The sequence below is a fragment of the Macaca thibetana genome, chromosome 1 (assembly GCF_024542745.1).
Source record: "Macaca thibetana thibetana isolate TM-01 chromosome 1, ASM2454274v1, whole genome shotgun sequence".
Classification (NCBI taxonomy): domain Eukaryota; kingdom Metazoa; phylum Chordata; class Mammalia; order Primates; family Cercopithecidae; genus Macaca; species Macaca thibetana.
In genome coordinates, this window is record NC_065578.1 from 39,715,996 (window position 1) to 39,728,320 (window position 12,325).

Genomic DNA, 12,325 nt, shown 5'->3' on the forward strand with positions numbered 1-12,325 from the left:
TCTGCTGCGAGTTCCCAGGGACAGGCAGTCAGCACAAAGTGGTAGGCAAAGCAGGGAGTAGGGGAAGTAGGACCTATGAGACTCCAAAGCCTTCTGTTTCACTGTCCCTGAGCCCCAAGCTCTGGGACATGAAGCCCCAAGGGCAGCCTTACCCTTACCTGTGGCTCCCAAAGCTTCACTGCTCCCTAGGCCTCCCTGAGGCCTGTGTTATACATGGGAAGCAGGAGAACTGTAGGGTATGCAGTCCCTACTCCCTCCAGGAGGTCTCAAGTCCTGGCTTCAGAGATGAGGGGGCATCCTACCACATCCAGATACCTCAACTCCATGAGCCCCGCCTCCCAAGCAGGTTGTGAAAACAATGGCACAAATTCTCCTGTCTGCAGGGAAATCGTGACAGGAGCCTCCTAAAGAAGCCCAAGCCAGGGTTCAAGGTGAGCAGAGGAGAGCAGGCCAGCGCAGCAGGGGGAGACCCCTAGATTTGTTGGGCAGGTGGAAGGGACCTTCAAAATTATCTAGGCCAACAGTGCACATTTCTGACATTCCCATATCACTTCCCAATTTTGCATTAAGTGTACAACACTGTGTGCCACCTCAACGATTTCTGCCAAATCTACAGACTCCTAGGCCGGGCGCAGTGGCTCACGCCTGTAATCCCAACATTTTGGGAGGCTGAGGCAGGCAGATCACTTGAGGTCAGGAGTTCAAGACCAGCCTGGCCAATATGGTCAAACCTCATCTGGATGGTCAAACTAAAAATACAAAAATTAGCCGGGCATGGTGGCACGTACCTGTAATCCCAGCTACTTGGGAGGCTGAGACAGGAGAATTGCTTGAACCCAGGAGGCAGAGGCTGCAATGAGCTGAGATCGTGCCACTACACTCCAGCCTGGGCAACAGAGTAAGACTCTGTCTCAAAAAACAAACAAACAAACAAACAACAAATCTATAGACTCCCATCCTGTTTGTTACTTATTTTCTTTAAATCGACACTTTGGCCAGGGGCAGTGGCTCACACCTGTAGTCCCAGCTATGCGGGAGGCTGAGGTGAGAGGATCACTTGAGTCCAGGAGGTCAAGGCTGAGGCAAGCCAAGATTAGGCTTCTACACTCCAGCCTGGGCAACAGAGTGAGATCCAGTCTTGATAAATAAATAAACAGATAAAAATAAATAAACGGACACTTTTAACTTTAGTGCAACTATTTTCAACAGAAACCATGTTATTAATATAAGTGGAATGCCAATATCACTTTTAATAAATAGAAAATGATAATAAAACAAACACAGTAGGCCAGGCATGGTGGCGCACGCCTGTAATCCCAGCACTTTGGGAGGCCAAGGCGGGCGGATCATGAGGTCAGGAGATTGAGACCATCTTGGCTAACACAGTGTAACCCTGTCTCCACCAAAACTACAAAAAATTAGCCGGGCGTGGTAGTGGGTGACTGTAGTCCCAGCTACTCTGGAGGCTGAGGCAGGAGAATGGCATGAACCACCCGGCGGCGGGTGCAGAGCTTGTAGTGAGCCAAGATCGCGCCACTGCACTCCATCCTGGGTGACAGTGCGAGACTCCGTCTCAAAAAAAAAAAAAAAAAACAAACCCTGTAAAAACAAAGTTATGTTATTATGTTGAGCTACATGGAGTTACCAGGATAATGTTCTGAGCCGAGCCTGAGAGCTCTCTGTTAAAAAGGGAGGGCAACCAGTGTTGGCAAACTTGTTAAAGACACATTAGAGGCCGGGCGTGGTGGCTCACACCTGTAATCCCAGCACTTTGGGAGGCTGAGGTAGGCAGATCAACTGAGGTCAGGAGTTCAAGACCAGCCTGACCAACATGGAGAAACCCCGTCTCCACTAAATATACGAAATTAGCCGGGCGTGGTAGTGCATAACTGCAATCCCAGCTACTCGGGAGGCTGAGGCAGGAGAATCTCTTGAATCCAGGAGGCAGAGCTTGCAGTAAGCTGAGATTGCACCATTGCACTCCAGCCTGGGCAACAAGAGTGAAACTCCATCTCAAAAAAAAAAGGGAACCAACTTTCTCACTATGTGAGCCAATGTTATGCAATGGCACTGAAAGTCATCCCCGGTCCCACTCCACACACTGGGAAGCTCTAGGCTTGTCCACATCATGCAGGAGTTCAGGCACAGGGGCCGGCTAGTGCCCTGTTGCTTCAGCCCATTCTGGTCATAACAACCCTTTAGAAATTCCTTGGTCCTTTCCTATTCACAAATTGTCATAACAGCCACCATCTAATATGAGCCTCAGAGCAGGAATTATCATCCCTGTTTCTGAATGAGAAAAGTGGGGCTCAGAAAGGATAAAAGACGTGTCCATAGTCACAGAGCTAGCTACGCAGGGGAGATCCACAAGTCAGAGACTTGACACCTACCCAGACACCATTTCTACTCTACTTGCGTCCATCTATCCCACAGCTGGCAGCCCTTCCTGGGCAGTAAGGAAAGAGGGAGGATGGTAACCTGCTATCTGCCCATGAGACCCTCACAATCCTAAACAGTAAGCAGGCAAGTCAGCAAATCATTGAGATTAAGAGAGGTGAAGAGCTTTACAGTCTAGCCTGTAAATGCCTGAACTGCAGTTTCTTTATCTGTAAAATGAGATGACAGGCCGGGCGTGGTGGCTCACACCTGTAATCCCAGCACTTTCAGAGGCCAACATGGGAGGACTGCCTGAGCCCAGGAGTTGGAGACCAATCTGGCAACAGGGTGAAACCCTGTCTCTACAAAAAAAAAGCAAAACTGAGCTGGGCATGATGGCATGAGCCTGTGGTCATAGCTACTAGAGAGGCTGAGGTGGGAGGATTACCTGAGCCCAGGAGTTCAAGGCTGCAGTGAGCCGTGATTATGCCATTGCACTCCAGCCTGGGTGACAGAATGTGACACTGTCTCAAAAAAAAAAAAAAAAAAAAAAAAAGAAAAAAGAAATTAGCCAGACATGGTGGTGTACACCTGTAGTCCCAATTTCTTGGGAGGATCATTTGAGCCTAGGAAGTTGAGACCGCAGTGAGCCGTGTTCAAGCCACTGCACTCCAGCCTGGGCAACAAAGTGAGACCTTGTCTCTAAAATAAAGTAAAATTTTATGTTTTAAAAAATAAAATAAAATGGGAATAATAATAGTACCCATCTTATAGGGAGTGAAGATTAAATGAAATGTGTGAACACAATGTCTGGCACAGAGTAAGTACTTAAAAAAAAAAAAAGTTTATTACCAGGGAAGTACAAAGAACAGAATCAACACAGGTCAAGAATGAGTGATGGGAGGAAGGTGGGGTAGACATGGCTTGGCTTTTCACTGAGGAAAAGAACGAGTTACATCTTGGAGGATGAAGATTTTGGTGGGGAAAAACTCTTCTGACTGTTCCTGCCTTCCTCTTCCCTCTCTCCTCACTCCAAAGCAAGGTGAGAAAATTCAGGCTTTCCTCTTCCTCTCTCTCCTCAGGCCTCTGAATGACATTTGACAGGTTCTTCAGGGCCTGTCCTGAGCACTGCTGCCTAGGAAAAGACTCCCCTTTAAGTCACAATTCCAGGCCTTTTTTCTCCAGCTGCTGTCCAGATGGAAGTTTGGGGCTCAGGCCCAACAGCCTGCACCCACCTTGGCACTCTAAGAATTCCAGATGTCTTTGGAAGCCAGCAAAGATCCCCCTTCTCTAAGGGGGGCACTGAGAGCCATGTTTGCATGTCTCTTTGATCCTTCCCAGTAGGCTACAGATGATTGGACCAGGGTGGGCACCTGCCCCACTCTGAGCCAATAAGATCCTCTCCTGGGAGTTTGCGATTGGATCTGCCAAGCCCCAAGTTCTCTCTCTCCATGTGGCTGAAACCGAGGGACACAATACAGGAACTATAGGTGGCTTGGTGCCTGAAAAGGCAGAGATATCCAGTCTGTGGAGACAGAAAGGCAAAGACGGCCAGCAGGGTGCAGAGAATGGCTGCTTCCAGTTCCCGTGGCCCTCCAGGTCCCACCTTCCTCAAGCTAATGTTTTTCCTTCCCCTTAGTTCCCAGGAATCCCTTCTATCCTTGTAATAAGCCCTTCTTTATTACTGAAGCTGGTTTGAGTGGGTTTCTGTATATAAGCAAAGACCTAATTAAGACAAGAGAGAAGCTGGGAGCCGGAGGTACGTAGATGAACAATCCTGAAAAAATAATCACTGTGCCTACGATGGAGGAGCCCAGTGCAGTGGCAGACAGCGAGTAAGAGATGTAGGCTTCGCAGAGATGTGGCCGAGGGAGGGTGGGCTAACTCTGCCCGGGGAGGAGCGGAAGTGCTCGCAGGCTTCACAGCGAAGGTAGCAGCTGAGCCGATTTTGAAGAATTAAGGACGTTCTCCATGGAGACAAAGTAGGGGTGGGGAGGCATTACAAGCAAAGGGAACAGCAAGTGCAGATGCACAGAGACCCAAAACAGCCTGGCGTGTTAGAGGGACTGGAGTTCAAAGTGTGGCCAGGAAGCAGGGAAGACAGGCAGTTGGGCGCACATCATAAAGGGCTTTGAATACCATAAGAAGCCGAGGCCTTTTCCTGTCAGTGACGGGGAGCTATTGAAGTATTTTAAGTAGCAGGGGGTGACAGGGTCAGTTCTGTGTTTTAGAAAGATTGTTCTGGGGCTGCGTGGAGAAAGGGCTAGAAAAGGCAGGCCTGGAGGCAGGGACCGGTTAGGAGGCTGCAGCACTCCTCATCTAGTCCCTTTATTCACCCACTAGCTCACTGTGTACCTACTATGTGCCAGGGTGAGACAAAACAGGATTCCTGAGCCCACAGCGTTCACAGTCTAGCATGAAAGAGACATGACGGAAAAGCGATTCGAGTGTGCCGAACGTTATGAAGAAGTACAAGGTCCTCTGGAGCAGGGTGCTGTTTACTGTCTGGTTTTTAGGCTTCCCTGCGGAAATGACGTTTGAGCTGGTATCTATCTGAAGGATAAGTAGGAGTTAGCAGGGCCCTGAGAGGGGGCGTGCATTCCAGGATTGGGGACAACACGTGTGGAAGTCCTGCAGCTGAGGGAGAGTGGTGGAAGAAGACACAAAAAGGTAGGCAAGGACCAGATCCCACAGGGCCTCGGAGACTGCGTCAGTGCATCTGGCTTTCATTCCAAGAAGGCTTGGAAGGGTCCTAAGCAGGGAAATGACACAATCCAACGTTTATCCTAAGAAGACCATGAAAGAAAGCGGGGCAAGAACAAATGTCAGGAGACCAGGTAGGAAGCTGTCACAGTGGCCCAGGTGAGAGCCAATGGTGGCCTGGAGGGGGCGGTGGGCAGCGAGAGGGTCCACGGACTCAAGGCAGAGATTCAGGACTAACAGGGCTTGCTGAGGACTGGTTATGGGGGTGTGGGACGGGAAGAGGGGCGTATCCAGGAGAACTTCCAGCTTTCCGGCTTGACCAGATGGGTGGATGGTGATGCCAGAGATGAACCGGGGACCCTAAAGGCAGAGCAGATGCAGGTGTGAGAGTCGGGAGCTGGGTCTGGACCTGAGCTGAAGCTGATTGTGAGACATCTAAGTGTGGGCCAGGAAGCAATCACACCTGCAGATTGTTGGGGCTTCTTTTTTTTTTTTTTGAGACAGGGTCTCACTTTGTCACCCAAGCTGCTGGAGTGCAGTGGCATGAACATGGCTTACTATAGTTTCAACCTCCCAGGCTCAAGCGATCCTCCCACCTCAGCCCCCCAAGTAGCTGGGACTACAGGCACACGCCACCATGCCCAGCTAATTTTTGTATTTTTTTGTAGAGATAGGGTGTCTCCACGTTGCCCAGGCTGGTCTTGAACTCCTGGGCTCAAGTGATCCGCCCATCTCAGCCTCTCAAAATGCTGGGATTAACAGCACTTTGAGGAGGTGGGAGCCACCACACCCAGCCAGACCTGCAGATCTTGAACCCAGAAGAGATCATTAAAGTCAAGAGAGTAAACGAGATTACCCGGGAGGTAGGGAGGGAGGGGGCAAAACAGCGGGAAGAGGAGTTGGGGCAACTTGAGGAGCCATGGTAGCATCAGGACCTAGGGGCAGAGTGACAAGGGGCTCTGAGCTTGGCAAATCAGGACCATGAAATGCAAAGGTTACCTTCTGTCAACCCCAGAAGGCACCAGGCTTTGGCTCCCCCTCTCCTGGCCAAGCATCATGCCCTCAGCCTGGACACTTCCCAGCTGAGACAGCCCTCCCTTCCCCAGTGCACTTCTTCCCCTTGGGCAAACTCTAAGTTATCCTCCAAACCCAGGGCAGGTGGTCGCTCCTCCTAGGTGACTTCCCTGGTGTACGCATTGCTGTGCAGTTGGACAAACTGGTTTTGAATCCCAGCTCTGCCACTTGATAGCTGTGCGACTTTGACCAGATCACCTCAGTTTCCTCTTCTATACCACAGATAATAGTACCTACCTCATAGGACTGTTTAAAGATGAGGATGTAAAGTGATGGGCAGAGAACTAGCACACAGTAAGCACTAAATAAGTGTTATTCTTATTAACATCCCACCCACCTTGGAACAGTTAGTCATGCCCTCCACCTCACCCTTGAGAACTGTTTGCAGGTCCACGTCTCTCCCTGCCTCTTCCTACCCCTACCCGATTTGTGGAGCTATATAATATGCAGAACCCAGTGCTAAATGAAAATGCAGGACTCCTTGTTTTGAACTTTGGTCACTAAGAATTTTAAGATGGTGTCAGCAGAACACTAAGTGTGGGGTCCTTCTAGGCACTGGGCCCTGCGTGACCATAGACTCTTGAAACCAGCCCTGCTCCCACCCCCAGCCAGCCCTGGGCCTAGCCCAGAGTTGATGTCAGCCCCCACACAACAGAGTAAAAATGTCAACTGACATTGAGATAGGGTTTATGATTTCCACGTGGAATTTCACTTTATCCTTTTCCTAGAGATAACATCAACTCCATTTTATAGTTGAGGACACAGAAGTTCAGAGATGGGTATACCTTGCCAGAGATTACCCAGCTCAGGAACTGCAGAGCTGGGATGTGAGCACAGAGCAGCCTGGTGCAAAACCCTGCCTCTTGCCCTCTGGCTCCCCACGGAGGTTAGGAGAACCTGGCCCCAAGGGCTGAGCTTCGTCAGCAAGGCCGCGATGAAGCTTAGACCACAGAGAGGGAGCTGGAGGGACTGGGACTGGCCGCCCTCCCTCCTGGGGCCAGCCACATAAACAACCAGTTCCCTGGGACCGAGGCTGCTGCACAGGGAAAAGGGTAGGAGAGGGCAAAAAGTCACTCCCAAGAAGGCTCTGCCTGAGGGCCATAGACCCTAACATTCTGGGGAAATCTGCTCTTGCCTTTTCTGCTTAAAACCCTTTAGGGGTTGTCATTGGCCTCAGGATAAATTCCCAAGTCTTCAGTATCCTGCTAGACTAGGAAATCAGGCCGGGCTGTCCTGGGCCTGCCCACACTGCCCCCCTCCACCACACCAAGCCTGTTCTCACCATCACCAGGGCCTCAGACACACAGTTCCCCTTCCTCATCCCTTCTTCTTTTCCTCTACAACTCCTTGGCACCATTCATGACTCAGCTAAGATGTCGCCACCTCCAGGAACCTTTCCCAGATTATAGAGGGCAGGAGAGCAACTTCAGTGATAGGTTCCAGAGCTCCCCTGAGTCCCTCCTTTCTACACACGTGCCATGTGTAATTACCTGCTCTGGGTCATGTCCCCACTAGAATGTCAGCTCCGTGAGGGCCGCCTGGCTCATAGAGCCTGATACATCAGAGGTACCTGGTGGACTGAATGCATCCTTCTGCCACAGAGGCAAGAGGGCCAGGCATTCTTTCTCCTTTTTTCTTCACTCCTCCCAGACCCTCCTTTTCTTGTCCAGGCTTCTTGAGCTCAAGCTAGGAAGAGCCCAAAGTTGCAAAGGGAAGAGAACCATTATACAGTATGCACCCTCCCCCTGCCAGCCCTGGACTAGGTACTATACATCTGGTTACTACATTTAATTCCCTAACCACATTCCAGATGGGGTGGAGCAGTATAGGTATAAATTATTCCTATTTTCCAGAGGAGACTGAGACTTGGTAGTTGAGGCCACCTGCCTGCAGTGGTAACAGGTTGGAAGCAGAAGGCATTAGATTGGAATCCTGTCTGTCTGATGCCTAAGTGCCTGGTCTCTTCTCTGCCCCAAACCACAAAACCCCTGTGACTCACCATTCCTAGCAAGCTCACCTCCAACCAGAGAGCGCTTGTTTCTAACCTCCGCCTTCAGTTCACACACACCCCAGCTGGTAAAGCTTTTCTGTGAGGTCAGCGATATACCAGTGTAGGAGACAGCCCCACTGTCAGTGAGAGGACAGTGTAGAAGTCACTCCTCCCCTGGGTCAACAAAATGCCAGTGTGGGAGAAACACCCCCATCGTCAGCAAAATGCCAGTACAGGAGACGCACCCTGCACCCCAAGTCAGCAGATTGCTAACAGGAGAGACAGTGCCACAGTCAGCAAAAGGCCAATGTGAGAAACACTTCCCTCCTCTGCTGGGGCCCACGACATTGACTGGGGGGTACACACAGAGAGCTCTCCAAGGTCGTGCCCCTGGAGCGGGAGGAGGCACTGAGGCAGCTGTTGCCTGGGGGAGAAGTTTGTGGCTGGGGAGTGGGGCAGAGTCAGGTGAGAGTTCTCACATGGCACTAATGAAATCAACCACCAGCCTGCTCCCCCCTCCCCAGGGACCCTCCAGGCTCCAGCTGATGCAATGCCCAGGCCAGATAATTGTTTTCTTCCCTCCTTAAAGGGCCAGCTGCTACTACAGCTGCAGACATCACCCAGACCCCTGACAGACCCCACAGAGCTCAGCACTTGGGCAGGAAGTTGGGAAGCCCAGAGAGTAGCAGCTTTGGGCCTGGGTTCTGCGCAGTAAAATCCAATTAAAGTCCAGAGACCAGAAGCGTCGTTGAGCAAGGAGGGAGGGAGAGAGAATAGTTAAGACAGTAACACAGACCACATGCCCTGGGAGAAGGGACTGTGGTCCCTGCTGGGTCCTCAGCACCTGGCTCCTGCACGCCCGCCCCAGCAAGTACTTGGCACAGGGGTTGTTAATGAGTTCAGCAGTTAGCTGCTGAGCCCTCCTGAGTGCCAGGCACTGTGCTGCGCAGCTCAAATCCACCATTTCACTCATTCCTTCCTGCTACCCACATAGCAGCTGGGTTTGTTTTACTGAGAGTCTCAGAGAGGGGAAGTGATTTCCTCAATATCACACAGCCAGAAAGTGGCAGAGCTTGGGTTTGAAGCCAAGTTTAACCAACTCTGGGCTTCACACCCTGCAAAGGGTCGGCTAAGTGTAGAACCCCAGGGCTGGAAGTCCCTAAGCAAGGCAATCGGGAACAGAAGGCAGGGAAGGGGTCTGTGAGCCCTAAACAAACACCAAAGGGCATAGTGCTTGGTTTAAGCACAGGTTGCATGGGCCACCTCCCCAGCACACCCCTGCCAACCCACCTACCCTGCCCCCCAACCAAGAATGCCCCATTAGGCTACCCACATGCCCCCAGGGACAGTTGGCAGCTGCCTAATTACAGACTAATTGGTGACTAGCAGCAACTATTGGGGGGGCGCGGCGGGGAGATGGCTGATTAACCCCTTGTTGACCAGGACCAATCCTCCTCCCATGACTTCAGGCCCCAAACCCAAGGAACCCAGACTTAAGAAGTCATCATGGATAGAGGACAGGACCAAAGGGGCAGCAGCCTTTTCCCTACATCCTGATAACACCCCTGGGGCTAGGGTTGGACACTGATATTCATCCAGGCGTCCAAGCCCTGAAGGGCCACATTCAAACAGGCCCTAGGTGGCAGTGCCAGCCAATGCCCCCTGTTCTCCAGCCTTGGTATGCCACTGCCCACCCCATTCCAGGATCCTTCCTGAGCCTTCGGGACCAGGACACTGAAGAAACCCACTCCTCAGGGCTGAGTTGTCCAGAGGTAATGCGGACATGGGGTCCAAATACCCAGGTGGCCAGTCAGGGAAGAGGTCCTCCCTATGAATGAGAGCATGCCCAAGTTGGCCATCAAGGGTTTTGCCAAGCCTCCCTGAACCCTGGGCTCTGCACCATGCTGCTGACCAACTGCTTTCCCAGCTTCCCAAAGACCCCTCTTCCCACCCCAGGGCTGGAGTAAGCAGCACTCCTTTTCTCTTATGGGGCAGAGGGGGTCCTCTGGGCACCACAACGGTGTCACGTTGGGAGGAAAAAGTGGCTGCTTCTCAACCAGGGCACAGGCAGAAGGGAGAAAGGCAGGCTGCCTTCCAGCTCCCTTTCCAGGAGGGATTTTAAGCACTTTCCAAAAATGCCATGCCAGGCAATGCTGTTGAAGACCAGGGCCCCAGGAGCTCTGATCATCAGCAAAGAACTCAAGACTCTGGCCCCCCTTCCCCATTTTCCAGGCTTCCCCAAACACCCCACGTTCCTCTCTCACCCCTTAGCCCCCTCCCCAGAGCCCTCTCACACCCTGTGTTCATCCCCCCACCCCCGCCCCGGCACACTCACATCCCTACGTTGCGCTTCATGGCCAGAGCCCCCCTCCCCCCGTGGTCCTCCAGACCTCTGCAGCCCCCTCCCCACGTCCACTCCCAGGCGAGCAAGGCCTGCTGACTTACCCGGAGGTGGGGCCGGGGTCCAGATAGGGAGGGGGGCTCCGCAGGCCGAGGCGGCTCCGCAAGGCGGGGCAGGTGCTGCCCCGGGACCCCGCCCCGCGGACCCGGCAGTAGGCGCGGCCCGGCCCCAGGCGGGCGCGGACTCCGAGTGGGTAGGCACGCGGGGCGGGGAGGGGCGGCGAGGGAGGCTCACGGGGGCATCGCCCGCCACCACGGGGGCAGCTCCGCTCCGCCCGCCTGCGCTGCCGGCTCCGCAGCAGCCACGGTTTTCAGTCACCGCCGGGTGCAAAGCCCAAGCTCGGGCTGGCGGGAGGCGAAGGGGAGGCGGGGCCTGCTGGGGGCGGGGTCGCGTTGATGGGCGGGGCCAATGGGGGCCGGGCCTCGGTGGTGGGCGGGGCCTAGGGGAATCCGGGGAGTTTGGCTTGCCGGGTTGAGGGAGATCTACATTAATGAGGCCTCCAAAAAGCGGGGTCTGGGGAAGCCTCAGGCCTCTCCGTGTCCCTAGGACGCTCCTGCCTCCTGCCCGGCCTCCCCTCTCCACCACCACCCCTATCTGTTCTTTCTCATCCTTCCTTTTCTTTGGGGCACCTCCCAGGACCTCACAGGCACCGCGGCGCCCCCTGCCCTACCCTGAACCAGTTCCAGGAACGTCAGATGGTAAGAGAAGAAGAAACGACTTACAAACGTCAAGTCCATTTTACAGATGGAAAAACTGAAGCTCAGAGAGGAGAAAAGACTTCCCCCAGTGCCTGGTATGAAGAGAAAGACTTTATAATGTCCCTTTCAGACAGAAGGAAGTAGAGTGGCCGGCCCTGAAGCCCAAGTTAACCTGCTTCCCCTGCGCTCTCTTAGAGCAATGGTTTTAAACTTGGGGCGATTTTGCCCCCCAGGGAACATTCGACCATGTCTGGAGACATTTTTGATTTTCCCAACGAGGAGGTTGCTACTGACGTCTCATGAGAAGAGACCAGGGATGCTGCTACACGCCTTCAATGCACAGGGCAGCTCCCGCGCCAGAGAATTGTCAGGCCCAAAATGTCAGCAGGTTTCTGAGGTTGAGAAACTCTGTTCTAGGGCCTGGCATCTGCCTATATAAACTTCCAAATGGACTCCTGAAGTCCTGGGTTCTGAAGCCCAGGAGGATACTGTGTAAAGTCTTTCCTAGGGTCATGCCTGCCCCAACTTGTCTATTTAACCTTGCTTAGGACTGGCCAGTTCTACTCTTGGGCTCCAGTATTTTGAATTCCACTCATTGACAGAGAGGACAGAATAATTAATATTTGCTGGAGGCATGTAAAACCAGTAGTCTCCCTGCTGAGGGCATGAATTAAAATGTAAATGGGGGATGGGTGCGGTGGCTCACGCCTGTACCAGTGTTTTGGGAGGCCAAGGTGGGCGGATCACTTGAGGCCAGGAGTTCGAGATCAGTCTGGCCAATATGGTGAAACCCCATCTCTACTAAAAACACAAAAATTAGCCAGGTGTGGTGGCCCACGCCTATAGTCCCAGCTACTTGGGAGGCTGAGGTACAAGAATCACTTGAACCCCGGAGGCAGAGGGTTGCAGTGAGCCAAGGTCGCACCACTGCACTCAGCCTGAGTGACGGGGGAACTCTGTCTCAAAAAAAAAAAAAAAAGTAAATGGGGAGTGGGATGGTGGGGAGAAAAAGGAAAATTACTGGGATTAAAGGATCCTCCTGGTGATTGCTAGGAGGCATAGTCATCCTATGCCTTCCCTTCT

General features: G+C 52.7%; 2 protein-coding genes across 3 annotated transcripts in view; one reads left to right on the top strand and one right to left on the bottom strand.

Moving 5' to 3' along the window:
* RIMS3 (regulating synaptic membrane exocytosis 3) overlaps window positions 1–10,901 on the bottom strand; it is a 46,910-nt gene extending 36,009 nt beyond the window's left edge. For both annotated transcript variants that reach the window (XM_050800228.1, XM_050800234.1), the window contains exon 1: window positions 10,589–10,901. The gene's annotated coding sequence lies outside the window, so the exon portion shown is untranslated. The remainder of the gene's footprint in view (window positions 1–10,588) is intronic.
* NFYC (nuclear transcription factor Y subunit gamma) overlaps window positions 4,966–12,325 on the top strand; it is a 109,192-nt gene continuing 101,832 nt past the window's right edge. Inside the window, exon 1 of the mRNA XM_050799089.1 lies at window positions 4,966–5,046. The gene's annotated coding sequence lies outside the window, so the exon portion shown is untranslated. The remainder of the gene's footprint in view (window positions 5,047–12,325) is intronic.